Below are 19,747 nucleotides of genomic sequence, written 5' to 3' on the forward strand. Positions count from 1 at the left end.
GGCTGCCCTCACAGCCCCCCCCCCCACCCCCTCCGTCTTCATCCCACCACCACCACCCCCCACCCTGCCCGTGGGTGCCCCTCACTGCCAGCGCGAGGGGAGGGGGTGGGAGCGCGGTGCGTGCGTCATCATGCTTGTTGCCATGGAAACCATCTGCTCCCCGGGCACGGAGCCGCGTGGGCACGTGGGCGCAGGGAGGGGGGGGTGGTGGGGTAGGGGGCTGCAGGGGGAGCGGGGCTAATGCAGGCTGCAAGACCCTGGTGGGGGGTGGGTGTCACAGCGCCGGGAGGGGTGGCCACAGGGCCCTGGGGACAGTCAGGGCTCCCTGGGGGTGGGTGCATGGCTTTGCTGGGACAGCCACAGCCCGTGGGGATGATGTCCCAGCTCGTGGGGATGATGTCCCAGCTCCATGGGGATGATGCCACAGCTCCCTGACACCGGTCCCAGTGACTGCTCCTGTCCTCTCATCCCTCACAGAGGTTGGGGGCAGCCAGGACCCTCTGGTGGGTGCTGGAAACAGAGGGGTGGGATGGGCACACACACAGGCACGGGGGCACTTGGTGCCAGTTCCCACCTGCTGTGACAACCCCCCAGGATCCCCAGGGGCTGCAGAGGCCCATTCAAGTGTGTGGGAGGCTCACAAGTATTTTGGGGGGCAGTGACACCCCTCTCAAGCACCATCACACCCTCAGCATTTACAGCTGCTCCGAAGTGCCTTCAGCTTGGGGATGGAAAATCTCTGCCCCCCTCCACGTCCCTCCCTTCACCCCCCTGCTCTGGCTGGTGCAGGTTGAGACCCACACTGGCCAAGTCACCACGGGAGATGCTCTTTGGGGACTGTGGTCCTGCTGCAGCACGGAGGGTCCCTCGGGATGCTCCAAGGGTTGTCCCTCAGGGTGCTGCTCTGGATGTCCCTTAGGATCCTCTTGCTCCCAGGAGGGGATGGGGGGGCTCTGGCCAGCGCAGCCCCCTGGCACCCAGTAGCCATCAGAGTACCCGAGGCCAGGGGCACTCTGAGCCCTCTAAAAAACGCTGGGCAGTGATGCAGGATCAACAGGGACAATCCTTACAGGGTCCCTGGCACTTCCCCCAGGACCACGGGCTCTGAGCAAGCAATTCCTGAGTGTTAATTAGCGAGTGGCAGGATGAGCCGTGGCGCAGCCGCCGAGCAGCAAAACGCTTCAAAGCAGAAATCCAGCCTTTGCGACCCAAAGCGGCTCCTGGCACCGTGTGTCACACCAGGCCCACGTCACCCCTTGTGTCCTCGCTGGGAAGTGCAGTGGGGGGAGGTTTGTGAGCCTTGTACATCACCCCCACCCTGAGATGCTGTCCCAAAGCTGGGGGGGGGGGTCCCTTTGTGCTCAGGCGTGCGCTGGGAGCAGTCCCAGCTGTGGCCAAAGCAGCTTATAACACCGCAGGCAGGGGCATATGGGAGCAAACTGGATTAGGGGAAAAATCAGCCTTCTTCCCTCTAACGGGATTAGTGGGTTTTCAGCCCAAGCTCGGTGCAGCCGTCAGCGGGGGCTGGCGTGTGCCTGGCAGCAGGACCAGGTGGTGTCCCACCCCCCTCTCCAGGAGAGGGGGACCCCACAGGACCAGCCCAAACCCAACATTTCACCACCTCAATTCATTCAGCAACCAGATCCACAACTGGTGCAACCCTGCTGGTAGGCCAGCACTGGGATGTGCTGGGAAGCTACTGGTGGGGGAGCGATGGCTGCAGCCTCTCCTGCCCCAGGGATGGGACCCTTGTCCCCGCACAGTGGCTCCAGGATGGGTGGGGGACATGGATGGACACATACACACACACAGGGCTCCTCTCACCCTGCTGGGGTTGCAGCCCCGAGCCAGGCACCACCGGGACGAGCCAGCGGCAGCTGGAGGGATCAAAGCCTCGATTCACGGCCACGCCGAGCGAGATTTCCTGCTCCCCGGCATCCCCAGCGTGACTCCCGCCCGCTGCTGATTCATCCCCCCCCCGCCCCGGATTTCCCCCTCGCTGCACCGGGTGCAACCGGGACCTGGGGTAGGGGGGGAAGACAGAGGTCATGGTGACCCCCCCGCCCCGGGCACACAGGGCAGGGCAGAGCCATCCCCTCCCAGCGAACGCGAGAGCTGCTGCACCCAGGGCTGGAGCATCAGGGGCACCTTGCGGGGGGGGGTAGCAGTGGGGTGGGGGGCTCTGCCCAGGGTGCAGGGGGCTGTCCACTCACCCCCACCCTGTGGGTTGCCCACCGGCGCTGCAGCCCTGGGCTGGAAGGGAGCTCGGGGGGGGGTTCAGGGTGCCCCGAATTCTGCAGCAGCGGGGCAGGGGGCGGTTCCCAGAGGCTCTGCCCCTACCCGCCCCCCCCCCACCCCGGCACCGTGCTGGGAAGGGAAGGGGAGGGCGCAGCGCTGGGTGATTCAGAGATGTGTAGGGCGTCCTACGGCCCCTTCCCGCCCGGGGAGCAGCAGCCACGCGGCTGCCGGGGTCCTGGCTGGGCACAGGATGCTGGTGCTGGGGAGGGAAGGGAAGGGGGGTCGGGGGCGCGGGGTGGTGGTGGGGGGAAGGCAGGAGACGACGTCCCAGCCCGGCAGCGCCCTGGCTGTCACCGCAGGGGGATCCCCTCCCACGCGGAACGTGGGGCGCCCACAGCCCCCCCCCCCCCCCGGGGCTGACAGGGAGGGGGCGCAGCACCCTGGTTCTTGGGGGGGGGTTAGATGGGGGGTGGGGGTGGCTGAGTTGGGGTGGGGGGTTAGAGGGGGGGTGAGGAGACCCGGGGGGGGGGTGTGTGGGGTGTTCCCGCCGTCCCGGTGCCTCGCGCTCCAGGCGCCACGTGCCGCCGTCGCGCGCATCGCCCCCCGGCGGGGGGGGGGGGGGGTGTGTGTGTGGGTGGGAGGGGCGGTGACCAGCTCATGAATATTAATCATATGTTTACACCTCTTTCCCCCGCCCCCCCGCCCTGATTGGCTGCTGCCCCCGCCGCTCAGCGGCCGGCCACGCCCCTTTCGCCGCCGCCGCAACCGAACTTGGCGGCCGCGCCCGGCCCCACCTTCCCGCGCCAGGCCGCCCCCCCCCCCCTCCCCGCGCGCCCCTCGGCTCCATCGTCCATTGGCGGGCGGAGCTGTCAATCAAGCGGAGGGGCGGGGTCAGCTCTGCCCGCGCCCGGCCGGGGCTGGGTAGCAGGTTGCGTTGCGCGGCGGCGCTGGTGGCTGAGGCGGCGGCTCCGCTCCTCCGCCCCTCGGTGCCCCGGCCCCGCCGAGACCGGTGAGGAGCCGCCCGCGCCGCGGGGACTTAAGGCGGGGGAGGGAAGGAACGTGGCGGGTGGCTGCGGGCGAGCTGGTGTGGGGACGGCCGGAGCGGGCCAGGGCCCGGCGGAACCCCCGGCCCGGCCCGGCCCTGCCTGGGGCCCGTCGCGGCCCGGTGAAGCTGGCGGGGCTGGGCGGGGAGCGCTCGGGAGGGGTCGTGTGGGGGCCCTGGGCAGGGCGGGAGCGGCGGGGAGGCTGCGGGTGAGGGCCCCGAGAGGTCCGGGGAGAGGTGGGGGTGAGTGGGCCCCGGGGCGGGGCGGGGGGGGGGGGTTCGGGGGGGTGGAAGGGGGGGTTTGCTCGGGGGAAGGGTGCTGGCCCCGGAGGTGGAGGGGTCGGGGGGTGCCGGGGCCGGAGGGGATGGTGTGGAAGGGGCTGGGCATCCCCTGGGGTGAGTTGGGTTGGGGGGCTGGGGTAGGAGGGTCCTGGGTACAGGGCTGCGGGAAGGAGACCCCCGGGGTGGGGGTTAGGAGATTCTGGAGGGGGGAGGCCTTGGGGAGAGAGGGGGGGAAGCCCTGGGGGAGCTGGAGCTTGCACTAGTGGGGTGAAGGGTAGGGGTGGGGAGCTGGGAGAGTGTCTGGTGGGGGTCACAGGGTGCTGGGGTCTGAGGGGCTATGGTTCCCATGTGAGGGTGTGATCTAGGGCTGGGTACGGAGGGGCTGTGCTGGGCAGGGGGTGGAAGGGGCTGTTGTGACTGAGGTGGGGACAGCAGGACGTGTGGCTGGAGCTGGGATGGCCTGGGCACCTCAGGCATTTGGGCTGGTGAGGTGAGAAGAGGGAAGTCGTGATGGATGAGAGATGGTTCAGCGCCAACCTGCTTTGAGACTTGGGTGGCTTAATGGGGAGTGGGTCTAGACCCTCTTTTGGGGTATAAAAGGAGGTTGGGAGGCTTGTCTGAAGGTCTGGTATCACGTCATCACCTTGCTTTTTCAGCGCTGTGTGAGTTGACAGTGGGTTGGTACAGAGAGGTTGTGGAGGAAATAACTGGAGGAGTTGGTGGCTGGGGAAGCACAGCAATGGTGGCCTGTCCTGGGCAGTGCCTTGGTGAGTCGTAGTGCTGGGGTTATGTAAAGGAGGGGTAGCTCCAGGGTCTGGCCTCTCGGTATTGCTGAGGTAGAGCAGAGTAGTGGAGATAAGTGGGTGCTGCAGACAAAGGGAGAACTCTTATTTCCTTATTTCCAAATAGAAGTGTGGAATGAGAAGCCGGGTGCTGGCGTGTGTCCTTTAGGAGGCTGGGGAAGGGAAGCGTGTGCTGGGTAGGTAAGCAGGGACTGGAAGGCATCACAGTTTGGCATCTGGGTACCTGGTCTCTGCAGCTCATTTCTTCAGCATTGCTGGGGCAAGTGAATGGGATTCACCTCAGTATGGGGCTGCTGCCATCAGCCGTGGCCTTAACCCTGTGTTCTGCTCTGAGATACTTTCTCTGTTGCCACTTGTAAATGTGGTGAGAAGTTGTTGTGGCTTTTAAGGTGCTGAATAATCTTTAATGGGTTTTGTTTTGTGGTTGGTTTTTTTTTTGGGGGGAGGGTGTGTGTGGAACCAACAACCTGCAGGTTTGTTTATAGCTGTGGGCTTCTTGTAAAACTGACCCGGACAAGTACAACTGCGGTGATTACTACCAGGAGAAAAGCTGACTTGTGGTAGACCACAGAAGTCAGTAACCTGATATTTCTAAGTCTGAGTCTGTGAGTAAACTCAAGGACTTGTAGGTAATTACTTGCTTTTCTTAACACACTGTTTCTCAGAGACAGCTTTGCTTCTCAAGCACGTAGTACTGAAGTCAGACCTTCACCCCTTGGAGGTCTTTTTTGCCTTCAGCTCTCTCCTGTGTGGGACATCCCATCGCACACAGGCAGATGAGCTGATCTGCTGCTGGGTTGGGTTCCAGCTCAGCTGCACAACCATCAAGCAATGCAAGGGAGCTCTGTGACTGCGTAGCGTCCTTTATCGTATTCTGGTTGTAGCTGGTGTGGGGGAAGACGCACCAAAAAAGCTGGATCAATATGTTTAAATAGAGCTTATTGTCTGAGAGGTTTTCTTCTGCCATCTGTAGCTGTGAAACAAATGGAAATAGCTCTTTTGTGTGGCTGGAGTATTGTTGTGGATTTTAATGATTTACATGGGAGGCACATTGCAATGCACCTATGAGTTTTTCTTCTGTATCCATCTTATCCCTGGATAGAGTATTTAGTTGGTGTTACTTATGGTAATTAATGCTTTTTTGGCATGGAGAGTTATCTTAGGAAGGTGTTAGCCCCCTTTGAAGGTAGGGGATGGCAGAACGCTGGGAGACTGACTTCTCTTGGTTCAAACAGACAAAGAGACTTAATTCGGTGGCTGGGAGAGGAGCGTGTGACTCGGGAGATGTAAGTTTGTCCTCTGCTCATCTCACTTCCCCTGTGGCCAGCCCAGCTTCTGCCTTCCTGCCTTATTTCCTTATCTGTGAAATGGAGATAACCGCTCTGCCCTACCTCGTGCGCTGGGAGGTTGTTGTGCCCTGAAGTTCGTTAGTGTAACGAGGCGAGTGCCCGGCTCCCTGCCTGCTTGTCCCAGGACTCAGCTCCAGAGGAACTGGACACACTGCCCTTCGGAAAACACTGATGATGATGATGATTATGTTTCTAATTGCCAGTAACTGCTGTGCTCCACATCCTCTCGTGCGAGTGAGGCGGTGGAAACCCATCAGTGCCGGGGAACCGTGGCTTTCCTTGCCAGGAGTCGTCCCGTTAGTGCTGGACCTGCCGAGCCGTGGGGCTGGCCAAGTGCCAGCACCCAACTAATCGCCCTTTGAACGGTCTGTTTTGTGTAGGGCTTGAAATAGCCGCTTGTCCGCTCGCCAGCGGCCAGGGGAAGTTTTCTTTGACGTCTTTGGGAGGAGGCAATGAACAGCAGGACTGCAGCCCTCCCTTTTGAAAAAGCATTTTCTTGCCCTCTGGGCTGCAGAGATTAGCTCAGGTTGGAAGGATCAGGGAGTTTGTCTTGAGTCTGTAGACCCCGGCGCGGCTCGGAACGTGTGAGAGTGCGCCAGCCGCTCTTCCCAGCGCTGAGGGTAGCAGCAGAGCTGGCAAGAGGGATGGCAATCCTGCTGTGCTGGAAGGAAGGCCCGTGGGTGGATGACCCAAAAATGATGGCTGCATAAAAAGCAGGGTAAAGGTTTGTAATTGTTCAAGGATTCTTGGCGTGGGGAGGGCAGAGCGAAAGGAGAAAGGGTTTTATGAAATACTGTGTCTCTACCACCGAGCTAGTGGGTCCGGTTTGAGGTGAGGGACCTGCTGTGGGTGGCTGGGAGATCTGGGATCCGTTGCCCCAAATTTACAAGAAATCAAAGGAATTGAGATGCGAAGGTCTAATTGTTGAGCTCTGAGGTGGAAAGCCCTCTCCTGTTGCTCAGATATCACTCCAGTTACTTAATCTGTTCAGCCAGGGACCAGAAATCATTCAGTGGGATCCTGGGCGTTAGCGAGTTTCAGAGTTCCCCAGTTGTAGCATCGCTGACTTTCTGGATGGTGTGTGGGTTAAGTCCTGCTCACCTGTTGCCAGATAGTGGTATATATCAGCTTTCTCTCTTATAGGCTTCCTAGCTTGGTGGTGCAGCGTGTCAGGAGGAATTAAATTGGGAAGGGAATAAAACTAAAAGACAATGTACATCACTACCTCCTGCTGTGTGGTCTGACCATCGTCACGATAAAGGCAAAGCTGGAGAGAGCTTTTTGTTTGTTTTTGTTTATATTAGTCTTAGATTTACTCTCTTAGTTTGTATTTTTAAATCAGTTGCTGGACTTCACAGAGACTTGGAAGAGCCAGACCTTGTTTTTGGGTACCAGCTAGAAGCATCCAGCTTCGGTGGCCTCATGTGTAAGCTATGGGCAGCTCTCTTCAGACAACTCTGCTCCATCCCTCGGCATCCGCTCCAGCCGTACAGCTCTTACACCGCTGTCACGTAGAAGAGCCCCCCTGTTACCAGCCACTCACTTCTGTTAAAAGGCCCTTTATTAAAATACCAGAACAACCAGGCCATTGTGTGACACAGGACAGTGTTTTCAGTTTGAAATGCGATTTCTGAAAGCGAAAGTTGCCCGCGACGGGCTCAGCTCTCTTGGACGTGAATGTTTCTCTCCGGCGACGCCGGCGACTCGATAACCCGCTTTAGAACGTTCTTTGTGCTGCACAGTTGTGCTGCCAGCTTACGGCCTCCCTGCTGCTGCTGCTCCTCCAAAACACCTGAAAAGCTGTGAACTAACTCAAAACGTCACGGCTGCTTTCAGTCGGGTTTGATTTCTTTAAAAAAAGCTGAATTTTGCGATCTGTGGTTCAGTTCTTCATGCTGGTGGTGTTTGGGGCAAGCAGCTGCCATGCCAGAGGAGCAGTGCCTGAGCTGGGCTGTGTTTAATCTTTAAGAAGGGCAGCATGAGCTGGGCTTTTCCTAGGAAATGAGTTAGGAATTCATCTGATATTTCCAACTCGAGCACGCCTGAAACCTCCTGGAGTTTTGGGTTAGGTTGCAGTTAAATGGGTAGGTAGGGATTGGCTGTGATGGGGTTTTGTTGTGTGCGTGGGTTTTTTAATTTTTTTTAAAAAAAGGAGGAAATTCAAGCACTCTGTTAATGCTGAGACACAAAACAGGAAATTTAGTCAAGGATTATGCTTTTTCGTAATTTATTTTATGGGTTCTCCCCTCCCCCCTTCCTTTTAACAGACAAGAAAAAGTTTTCAAGTGCTCTGGGCTGGGCTGTGTGGGTTCTGTGTAACTGAAACCGCTTCCCAGTTTGCAGTGTGAAGAGGTCTCTTTCTTTAACGGACTCCTTAGAGGCTGTAAAGGCTGAGAAGCCTCAGAAACTCCTGCTTATTTTCATTCAGCAGAAAGGTGGGGGGGTGGGAAGAAAGCTGGAAAACAGACCCTGCAAGAGCAACTTGAAAAATATCTCCCTCCTCCTAAAGTGAATGTATGAATATCAAAATTGGCTCTGGCTTGAAGCCAATGTTGGGACTGTAGTCCAGGGATGCTGGAAGGGATCCCCATCCTCAGCTCCCTGACACCTCCCCGTCCCCGCTCAGGTGGCAGCGAGGAGATGTCAGCCTCCTCTCATGGCTCCAGGGAGCAGCCAGCAAGTGACATTGACATTCTGCTAATGTGCTCCAAAAGCTCTTTCCTTTTTTTTTTTCTTTTTTTTTTTAAACTTCTCCCCTTCAGAAAGAAATAAATCTATTTTTAAACATATAGAATAGGTTGGGTGGGTTGTTTTTATTTATTTTGGGGCCCTGAAGGCTTTTTGTCCATTTCTGCCTCATCTGCTTGTGGAAAAAATGTACAAGGTCTAAATGTTTCTTGTGTGTTTTAACCCTTCACAGCTTGTCCTCAGATTTTTCTGCTGCAGTTCTGAAACTGCCAAAGAGTTTCTCTCTGTACAATGCTGCTGCAACAGCTTTCAGGAGGTTATTCTTGCTGTGGTCGTGGTTATTCTCATTTCCTCCAGTCTTAGGGTGACTTTTTATTTTGCTGGCAAAGGATCTGTGTTTATGCTTAATAAATCATAGATTCATAGAATCACAGGGGTTGGAAGGGGCCTTGAGAGATCATCGGGTCCAACCCCCCTGCCAGAGCAGCTCCCTGGGACAGGTCACACAGGTTGGTGTCCAGACGGGGCTGGAATCTCTCCAGAGATGGAGACTCCACACCCCCTGGGCAGCCTGTCCCAGGGCTCCCTCATCCTCACTAGGGAAAAGTTCTTCCCCATGTTGGTGTGGAACTCCCTGTGCTCCAACTTGCAGCCATTGCCCCTTGTCCTATCCCCACAGACACTGAAAAGGGGCTGCCCATTCCCCCTGCATCCCATACTGAAGATATTGATAAACATTCATAAGGTCCCCCCTTAGTCTTCTTTTCTCCAGGCTGAACAGCCCCAGCTCACTCAGCCTTTCCTCACAGGGGAGATGCTCCAGGCCCTTAATCATCTCTGTAGCCTCCTCTGGACTCTCTCCAGGAGATCCCTGTCTCTCTTACCCCAGGGAGCCCAGCACTGGACACAACACTCCAGGTGGGGCATGACCAGAGCAGAGCAGGAGGATCCCCTCCTGTGACCTGCTGCCCACACTCCTCCTGATGCCCCCCAGGATCCCATTGGCTCTCATAGCACTGGGACACACTGTTGGCTCATGGCCAGCCTGTCATCAGTCAGGACCCCCAGGTCCTTCTCCAAAGAGCTCTTCTCCAGCAGATCATCCCCCAAAACATCACGATGTCTCATGGCTTCTCTTTACATCTAGTCACTAGGAATGACCATAAAATTCCCAAGTGCGAATGTTGTGAGTTTAAAGTTACAATGTGACTTTTCTGTTGGGGGGGGTGTGTGTGTGTATGTGGGGAAACCCAACCCAAATGACCTGAGAGGCTCTCTTTCTTTTCCTTTTTTTTTTTTTTTTTAAAAAGAAAATGACCATTTTGCTTCTAACTTTGGAATCAAGTTGACAAGTGTAATCTTACAGTGGATGCTCTGGCACACGCGATCAGTGGTGCCAGGTGTCTGAGCAGATAGCTCCAGGTAAAGCCTTTCCCAGTGGAAGGGCTGGCATTGTTTTCCAGGAACATCATGCATCCCAGGGTGTGTGTGTGGGGGGAAAGCAGGGAAACCAATTTTTCCTCTCACCCATGAGTGTTGTGACCGCTGGCGGTGGCTCCAGTGGAGAGCTGGTGTTGAGGTTTAATTGCAGCTAATTAAACCGTCTGGTGTTGTGGTGTTGATCTTGACCTCTTGCCTTCCATCCTCCTAAGATGCTGACTGGTAGCTCTTGAAGCAAAAGCAAGTGCTGGTTGTCTGGAAGGATATAAAATGAGGGTTGGTTTGGTTGGGGTGGTTTTTTTGGAAAGGAAGTGTTAAAGCTGGTAAATGGAAGCAGAACACACCTCCTGCCTCCAGCCTAGAAATGGGGGGATAAATATTCAGTAAATCCCAATCTCTGTGTGAGATTTTTGAAGGTATCAGTTTTGAAAGCAAGGAAGGGTGAGAAGAAGGTGCTAAAGTAAAGAAATATTATCTAGTGGTTGAGAGAGGCTAAGAATGGAGTGAAGTTTGGAGGTGAAACTGTGTGACACTGGAAATTCAGATGCTGATGGTCTTTAAGGTGTTTTTTCACGTGGTCAGGGAATTGCTGTGCTGAGCTTTGCTGGCTGGTTTTGTTCATTTCTTCAGTGTTTGTTGGTGAAAGAAAACCACAGGGAACATGCACAGAAAGAGAACCCTTCACCTCGTGCTCTCCCCGCTGTCTCGAGTCAGGGGAAGATAACTGCAGGTAGGATGGGGCTTGATGCTGGTCAGTGTGGAGACTGGCTGGGTTTTTGTTACACACAGGCCCTGGGGATTGATACTTGGGGATAAACTGACCTCTCATTGTGCCTTTCTCACAATTTATCCCTGTGCTGCTTTGCCTACCAATGGTTTCCAGAACCGTTTGTTTTCCAGAATGCAGGTGTCTGTCGGCTCGGAGCTGGTGTGTTTGGTTTGGGAGCATGCAGTGTGCCAGTCTCTCAGGACAGAAACTGAAGATTCAGGCATCCTCAGATGTTCAGGCACAGTCAGCAGTGTGAATGTGGTTATCATAGAATTATAGAATCCCAGCCTGGTCTGGGTTGGAAGGGACCCCAAGGATCACAGAGCTCCAACCCCCCTGCCACAGGCAGGGACACCAACCTCCAGGCCTGGAGCTACACAAGTTTGCCCAGGGCCCCATCCAACCTGGTCTTGAACACCCCCAGGGATGGGGCACCCACCCCCACTCTGGCCAGACTGTTCCAGAACCTTACCACTCTCTCTGGAAAGAACTTCCCCCTAAGATCTAATCTAAACCTTCCTTTAGTTTTAATCCATCCCCCTTGTCCTGCCAGTGTCTACCCTTCTAAAAAGTTGATTCCCCTCCTGTTTCTCTGCTCCCTCCAGGGACTGGGAGGCTGCAATGAGGTCCCCCCACAGCCTTCTCTTCTCCAGGCTGAACAAGCCCAGCTCCCTCAGCCTCTCTTTGTAGGGCAGGTGCTCCAGCCCTCTGAGCATCTTTGTGGCTCCTCTGAACCCTCTCCAACAGTTCCACATCCTTCTTGTATTGCGGGCCCCAGAGCTGGACACAGGACTCCAGGGCAGAGTAGAGAGGGATAATCCCCTCCCTGTCTCTGCTGGCCACTCCTCTTCTGATGGAGCTCAGGTTATCTTTCCATCTCTCAAGTTCCTCCTGCAGCCTCTTTTACTGAGTTTGGCTCCCAGCGTTTCGGGATCTGGCTGGAAGAGCTGCTCCAGGCTGTACTGTGCATTCCCTGCTCCTTTGAATGAATTCATGTCCTGGTGCCATGGTGCTGGTTGTGTTGGGAAGCGAGCTGTAGACAGCACATCCCCAGGAAGAGCTGCAGGAGCAACGGGGGGGTTTCCCCAATTCCCTTTTAGTGAGTCTGCAGACTATTCTATGAGTGTTAAAGTGTAAATCCCACCCTGTGCTCTGAAGGCGCTGGCTGGGAAAGGCAACAAAATCCCATGTTTGCTGCTGATTTACACTGCAGAGGTGCAACACCCTGGTGATTTGTTGGTCTCAAATACATGATGCAACGGTCCCTTGTAGAAACTTGTTGAGCTCAAAGCATTTACTTTAAAGACTGACCTGTCTGTGCATATGATAAAGAGCAGATACACTTTGTAAAGACCCTGGCAGAAGCACAGGCAGTGTTTTTAACATAGGACACCAGGGTAGGGGAAAAACCCCAGGATTTTGCTTTTGTTAGGGCAGATATAACAGGAGCTGTTGCAAGTGACAGCAGTAGCTCTGTGCTCATGGAATACCAATGTAGATGGAACTGGTTGGTTGCCAGATATTAGTCATGGGGCACACCTACTTTGGAAGAGTAGCCTGTGGGTTTAGAGAAGTAATTATTTTCTAACAGCCCTATGGGGCACAAGCAATTTAGCTTATGGAGGACAAGGAAGGGCTTGCTCTAGAATGTTAGTTAAAAAATCCTGTGCATATGAGCTGCAGCTGCTGAGGACTTGACTGGAATTTAATTTGGCCAGGCATTGTTCGTCAGAGGCATCGTGGAAGACGCGCGCTTCTGAAGGCTGAAACAATCGCTGACCTGAGACAGCTTTTGTGGGTAATTGCAGTGGAAAGTCGGGATCCTGAGAGCATTTTCAGCTGGTGCAGGGGAGAAGCTGAACTGCTCTGATTTCAGACCTTCTGGTCCATCGTCCAGCTCAGCCCTTCGTTTGGCAGAGCTGGCTGCCTGTAGCAATCTGAGAGGCTCGGTGTGTTAGGGGCCGTAGGCTGAGTGACTGAGAGGAGCTCTAGCCTTGCACAGGTCAGTGTGAAGCTTAAAGAAGTTGGTGCTTCTGACTGATCACAAAATTCCTTTTTTTCTGGTTGCTAATTAGATGGTTAACATTCTTTGCCTTATTATCCCACCCTCGGCTTTTCTTCCTGGGGATCTAGGTTGACACTGCTGGAGACTCCAAAGGAACAGTTAACTCTTGTGTTTCCGAAGCTGCCTGAACCCAACCTGCTCTTTCTGCACATGTTTGAAAAGTATTTGCAGTGTGTGTGTGTGTGTGAAAAACAAAATTACATGCTCTAGATTTAGTAGTTTTGTTAGGGACACCTCTGATACTGACCCAGCTTTAATGTCAAATCACACTTGTCCATTTTTTTCTGGTTTACGGACATTTCTGGGGCTGATTCCAGCATAGTCTGGCTGCAGCTATGACTTTTGAAGGATTACCTTGCCAGCCTGTTGCCAAGAAGGTAAGGCTTTTCTCTGCAGAGAGGGAACTGCAGAGGCACCTGGACAGGCTGGAGCAATGGGCAGAGCCCAGCAGCATGGGGTTCAACAGGGCCAAGAGCCGGGTCCTGCACTCTGGTCACAATAACCCCAGGCGTGAGCAGCAGGAGCAGGGCAGGGGTTGTTCTGTTGTGCTCAGCTCTGGAGAGGCTGCACCTTGAGTGCTGTGTCCAGTTTTGGGCCCCTTACTACAGGAAGGATGTTGAGATGCTGGAGTGTGTCCAGGGAAGGGCAACAAAGCTGGTGAAGGTTCTGGAGCACAAGTCCTGTGAGGAGCTGCTGAGGGAGCTGGGGCTTTGTAGCCTTGAGAAAAGGAGGCTGAGGGGAGACCTTCTCCTCTCTACAACCACCTGCAGAGAGGGTGTAGAGAGGTGGGGGTCTGTCCATTCTCTGAAGTAACAAGCAGTAGGATGTGAGGAAATGGTTTCAAACTGCCCCAGGGGTGATTTAGATTGGATACCAGGAAGAATTTCTTTCCTGCAGTGGTTGTGAAGCACTGGAACAGGCTGCCCAGGGCAGTGGTGGAGTCACCATCCCTGGAGAGATTTCAGAGGTGCTTAGATGTTGTGCTTGTGTACATGGTCTGGAGGTGGGCTAGGCAGGGTCAGGCTGTGCTTGGACTCAATGATCTTGGAGGCCTCTTCCAACCCAGGTGATTCTGTGATTCTAACAGATGCTTCCCTGCTTGCTGAGGAAGAACAACTTTGTGGTAGCCCAGTAAGACTGTTTTGCCCGTTCCAGTTAATATTCTCAGCGACTCCACAGGCTGTGTATCAGAAGAGCCTGTTTAGACCACGGTGGAGAGGGGTCTTCACCACTTGCAAGACTTTTAAAAAAACCCATCTTATTATTAAAAGAGGTGTGGAAAATGCTGTTCTCCTGTTATCTGGGATATTGTTCAGCAGCGCTGGAGAGGCGAAGCGCTCAAAATAGCAGCAGCTGCCATAGGCTGGGCTGGAGCAGAGTGGAGCGAGTTGTGTTGTCAGTCATGGGAATGTAAATCCAATTCCACCTGCAGATGAGCATTCCCAAAATAGCAGAGGGTTGTCAACCAACAGAGGAGATGTATTGTGCACATCTCCTTTGTGCGCCGCTGCCGCGCTCCCTCCGTGCTGCATGAAGGAGGGGGGGGAAAGACTTAAAAAAATAAACCCCTAAAAGTTGCTGTGGTTTAGCTGTAGCTCGAGAGAGTAACCACTTCCTACTCTCTTCAGTAAGTAACAGCCTGGAGAGGTTGTTTGGGTAGTAACTCCATAGGCTGCTGGTTTGCAGGTGCAATATGATTTCTCTGCAGGCAAACACACACACACACCCGTCCCCCCTTAAATAGCTGCTGCTCCTTAATTTACAGAGGAAAATTCTGCAAGCTTGGGGAAGATCTGAATGTGTCTGGGCTCAGGAAAAGCACTTGGGGAAGGTTGGTGGAGGGACAGGAAATCTTGTTTGAGGCTTAACAAAACTAACTGCTGCTGGTGTAGGAAAGTCATTAGCGAGCTGGGCCCAGGGAGGGGCTGCAGGCTGGCACCACGAGGGTTGCCACTGCTGGAACTAAGAAAGTTCAGTGTTTTTCTGAGTCTTTAACCACGAGGATTTCGGTGAGTGCTCCTGAGGCATTTCAGGTTCAAAGTTCTCCCATGTGCAGGTGTTTCTCCCATGGTTTTTGAAACCAGAGAGTCTTTGCCGCAGCTGTTTTTTTAAGAGCTTCCTCAATCTGCTAGCCTTCTGCATCTCACCGTTTTCCCTTGATTTAATCATGTTGCCCTTGAAACTCTTGTCCCCTGCATAAAAAAACCCCCTCCTCCTTCACATTTTCCACGTGCAGGCTGCTGGCATAGGCTGTAATTAGGGGTTCAGATCCCTGCAGGGACTGATTGTACGGAGCGAACCCAAGCGCCGGTGCCCGTGGATCAGGTTTTGGACCTCCAGGCAGAGAGCAATGCAGATTGTTTCTGTGGCCAAGTCATCCAAATGTGACTTGATTTATTTTTTTGAAGTGCATACAAGGTAAAAAAAATTAATCAAATGCAGTATTTCCTTTTTTAATTACTGCAAAAGGGCTCTGTGTTGGCTTGGTGTTTCCATCTTCTTGGCTGCTTGCTTGCTGTGAATGATACTGCACTGTAAATTCCCCTTCCTTCAAAGCCAGACATTTAAAGCAAAAAGCCCATTTTCACAAGGAGTGCTTAATTTTATCAAAACCAAATAGGAGATGCTGGAAGTTGACAGTGCTCTTGCTTCGGATACCTTCCTTCCAGGGTAATGGTGTTTTTCTTGTTAGTATCCTAATTTAGAGGAACTAGTTGTTGGAGCAGAAAGTTAAGGAGCAGGTGAACCCCTTCCATGAGCTAATACACATCCCTGATGCCTGTGTGTGTTTCCCTTAGCCCATAGGAAATGAGCCTGATGAAGAACTTGGGGAGCAGCGAGCTTGCTGCAGAGCTGTCGCCAAGTGCTCTTTCTCAAGGCTTTATGAGCTGTATAAATGTGCTAGGAAAGGATGGATCCCTAAGTGAGAGCTCATAAATTGGTCACCTCTTTCACCCTTGCACCAAGAGCTGGCAAGTACCTCTCCGTGGATGGGGTTTGCTCCTTTCTCTGCAGGGCCAGATTCACAGAAGATTCAGCTCTAATCCATTTCTATAAATATTATTAGTTTGCTTTGGTGACACTGAAACAGATCTCATTAGGAGTGGGTTTTCTTCTTCAGTTCCCTACCAATAGCGGTGGCTGCTCTGCTCTTAGGAGGTTTGTTCCTGCAATTCAGGCTTCATTAACTGGTCTGAGTGGGGACAGCAGTGCTGAGAGTTGAAATTACATGGCCAGAAGTCAGCTTGGCTCTCAGGGAGTTGTGGGCTCCTGCTGTGATGTGAACCATACCCTGTGGAAGGAGCTTTGCTCAGAGCTCCTGCCAGAGCTGGCCTGTCATGGGGGACACAGGTTAGGATGATTTTTGTTAATCCCAGTGACTGGGCAGTGGTTTACTTTGCAACACACTTGGCAGGCTCACAGAGACCCTCTGTGTCTGTACAGTTTTGGCTTTGAGGGTGACGTGGCTGGTGGGTACAAAGGCAGAGCAGTAGTGATGCTGTCTTTGGGACAACAGGTTTCCAGAGTTTCCCTGGTTCTTGGATTTTTAGGAGCAGCAACATGATTGTAATGAGGCAGTTGAGGTGTTGGGTTGAGGTTTTTTCTTGCCATCTCTTAATCCCAATGAATTTTTCTTACTATTTCAGGGTGTGGAGCTGTGGGTTGAAAGCAGCGTTGTCTGGTCATCCACTGCTGCAGCTGAGCTGAGCAGGGATGCTGCTTTGCCATGAGCTTTGTCCTTGGGTCTCTGGAAAGGCAGTGAGTCCTGTGTGGCCCCGGGAGATGCTGGGTTCTGTGGAAGCATCTTTGGGCAGAGGGCAGCACACTCACAGCTGGGAACAGGCCCTGGAGTTACTGTGTGACAGGCAGAGCTGTGTTTCAGCTTCAGGAAGTGAAGGCAGATAAGTTTGCTGACGTGCTCCTGCCTTTTTCATAGTCTTTTGGACCCTTTTTTTTTTTTTTACACTTAAATTTGTTCAGAACCTGTCTTTGAACACTAGGTCTGTTTTAGCACATTGTTGGGGTTTTTTTTGGCAGGGGTGAAGTGAGAGGAGTACTTGATATGTTTTAGGAGGGTGATGCAGGTGTCAGCAACTTCCCCTGTTCCCCTTAGAGCTGCAATTTTGGAGGCTTCCTTGGGAAGGGCCTGGAGTCAGGCACCCCTCCCAGACAGAGGGTCTGGGCCCCTTGTGCCTCTTCAAGAGCAAAACTCCTCAGCTGCTTGTTTTCTCTGGATTTTAGCCCCAAGAGTAGGGTTGATGCAAAAGGGACTAAATGCTGCTCTGTTCCAGTATGCAGGCTGGTAGATATCAATGCCTTGTGGGCTGGAGTGAGTCTAATGGGTGTCTTAATGCAGTAGGTTTCTTGGAAGGGTAAGAGGACTTGGCATTTCACATCTTATCTTAGCTGTGCCCGTGTTGGGCAGCCAGCTCAGAGCCACAGCAGCTGATGATGCTCTGAAGTTGAGGGTAGGGGACTGGTGCTGATGCACAGCTGGGATGCTGTGACTCTGCCTGGGATCTCCAGCATCTCTTCCACAGGGAAGGCGTGCTGCCCAGGCAGCCTGTGGTTAGTGCAGCTCTGGTTCTGTCTCAGGCTCTTAGGACATTCCCACATGTGCCGATGTATCACGGAACAGGGTCCTGCACGTGCATGTTGGGGTTGGTTTGCCCTCACAACCTTACCAGGCAAAGCCTGGGGTTAGCACATTTTAAAATTGCACCTTTCAGGCTGTGTTCACCCCACAGTCCCTGTGGCAGGCGAGCTGCCGCCGCCACCGCTTCCCATCTGCAATGGCAGCGGCAGCTCCCAGCGCCCTGATGCGCGTGAGCACGTCTGGTCTCGCTGCCTTCAGCCTGCCGAAACGAATGCTCTGGCTGTTCAGATGAGAGAGGCTGGAAGAACAAAATAAATGACTCCTTCTAATTTATATTGTTCCCCTGCAAAGCTGAACCCTCCGCAGGGGAAACGGCGGTGAAGCCGTCACAGGAACAAGCAAACACCCCGCGCTTCCTGGTGACTGGAGTGACTCTGACTTGAAACGCGTCGCTGCTTGAGTCTGTCGTTAGCTGACTTTTATCTGGGGTGCTTTTACTGTTAATGATTAGACATGAAACAGTTCCCTCTAGAAACAAGCTATGCAGCTCCTTGCCCTCGCAGAGCTCGCAGCATCTGTTTTTAGCGCTGTTGCCATGAAAACATGCCAAGCACCAGCAGCCAGCCTGGTTATTGCCCTGTGGCCCCTTCCAGCACTGGGCATAGTTAACTGATTGGCTTTTCTTGCACCTTAAAGGAAACCCAAGTTTGCAAAAGCTTCACCTAAAATAACGTTTGTGTTGTCTGTTCCCTTTGTGCTTTCTTCCGTTTAATGTTCTGGTGTGAACTGGGTGTTTCTCTAGGGCAACCAGGCTGGGGAAAAGGCTGGAGGGCAAATCCTCTGAGGAGCAGCTGAGGGAGCTGGGGGTGTTCAGCCTGGAGAAGAGGAGGCTGAGGGGAGACCTTCTCCCCACCTCCACTGCCCTGCCAGGAGGGTGCAGAGAGGTGGGCGATGGTCTCTTCAGCCAGGGGACAGGAGATGGGACAAGGGGCAATGGGCTCAAGCTGCCCCAGGGCAGGGGCAGAGCAGATGGGAGGGAGAAGTTCTTCACTGAAAGAGTTGTCAGGGCCTGGAACAGGCTGCCCAGGGAGGGGCTGAGTCACCAACCCTGGGTGTGTTTAACCGACGGGGAGATGAGGTGCTCAGGGGTCTGGTTTAGCACAGGATGGGAACGGTTGGGCTCGATCTTAAAGGTCTTTTCCAACCTGGGGATTCTGTGATTCTTCAAAGAGCTAGAGAGAGGGTTGGTTTCATCGAGGGGCTGAGGCTTTGGGAGTCTTGGTAGCTGTCTGTCTGTCTGCGGGGCTTGGCTGGCTGCTGGAAATGCTGAGGTGACTGCCTGTCACCGTGAATTAAATACCAAAGTCCTAGCCGGACCTTGGGACACAATGCAGTGTAAACACAAACCCATGAGGATATTTACCCTTAAGTCAATGACAAATTGTGCCTGACGTTGGTGGAGCTGGGGTTTTATCAGAGGTGTTTTCAAAGGTGTAAATTAAACACGGTGAAGGTTCCTGAAGAAAGGCTCGTTAGTAAATCACAGCTCTGTAATCACATCCTGGGCATGTGCCCTTCCCAAGCTGTGGGGTTTATTACGTGGTTAAAAACCACCAAAACCCCAAACCTCAACAATTCTCCCTTCCCACCAAACTGTTGGGGTCTGAAAGCTGTTGGGCTGTGTGTGCAAGGGTAGCATTACAGTTGGCTGTAGCTGTGATGAGGACATGGGGGAAACCTTTCGTGCCCTGTCACTGTCCCTTGTGTCCTGCCAGGCAGTGTTCATGGGGCCAGAGCTTGGTGAACCCATACCCACGATTTCCTCAGTTTCTTTCTGGCTCTTGTGTGACAGGTCCAAATTCCACATTTTTCTCTTGCAGATTCCATTATCTGCTCCTTGACAAAGGAATATAATGCAGCAATTTTCCCAAGCTAAATAATGATTCTGAATGACTGTATTTCCAGCTCCCCTTTAACTTGTACTTAATTTAAGTGTGTGGGCTTTTTAATTTGATCATTGTGAGGAGGAACAAAAAAAAAAATGAAATGCTGCAGATATGCCTTCCTCTTCCCTTTCTTTAGTTCAATCTGTCTTTGTCATTCTTTATCTCTTTGACTTGAGTTGCTCAAGCTATTTTTCCTCTAGTTTCTTTTGTTGCAGCTTCTGTATCGCGCTCTTAGATCTTTAGAACTACATAATGTGTGTATGTCACTGGCTCCTTGCCTTCCCAGCATCGTTGTTGTCAGCATATGACAAATAACATGAGTGATGGCTGACTAAGCATTCAGAATATTTCAGCATTCTTTGTGTGCCTGGTGGTGGTGGTGATGATGATGATGATGATGATTTCTTGTGCGTAGGGAGGCGTGAGGGGATGGCATCTCTTGTGCTGATGGAGCCATCTTCAGACTCAGATATGAAATTGCACTGAGCACAGGCAGGTGCTGTGCCTCCCCCAGGGCAGGAGTCAGCC

General features: G+C 53.4%; 1 protein-coding gene across 2 annotated transcripts in view; it reads left to right on the forward strand.

Moving 5' to 3' along the window:
• The first annotated feature begins 3,126 nt into the window (after positions 1–3,126).
• Positions 3,127–19,747, forward strand: part of GNG7 (G protein subunit gamma 7) — a 79,000-nt gene continuing 62,379 nt past the window's right edge. The window contains exon 1 of one of the 2 annotated variants that reach the window (XM_084276323.1): positions 3,127–3,247. The gene's annotated coding sequence lies outside the window, so the exon portion shown is untranslated. The remainder of the gene's footprint in view (positions 3,248–19,747) is intronic. The other variant, XM_084276324.1, reaches the window with a different exon arrangement.

This window comes from Gallinula chloropus (assembly GCF_964237585.1).
Source record: "Gallinula chloropus genome assembly, chromosome: 28".
In the NCBI taxonomy this organism is placed as follows: domain Eukaryota; kingdom Metazoa; phylum Chordata; class Aves; order Gruiformes; family Rallidae; genus Gallinula; species Gallinula chloropus.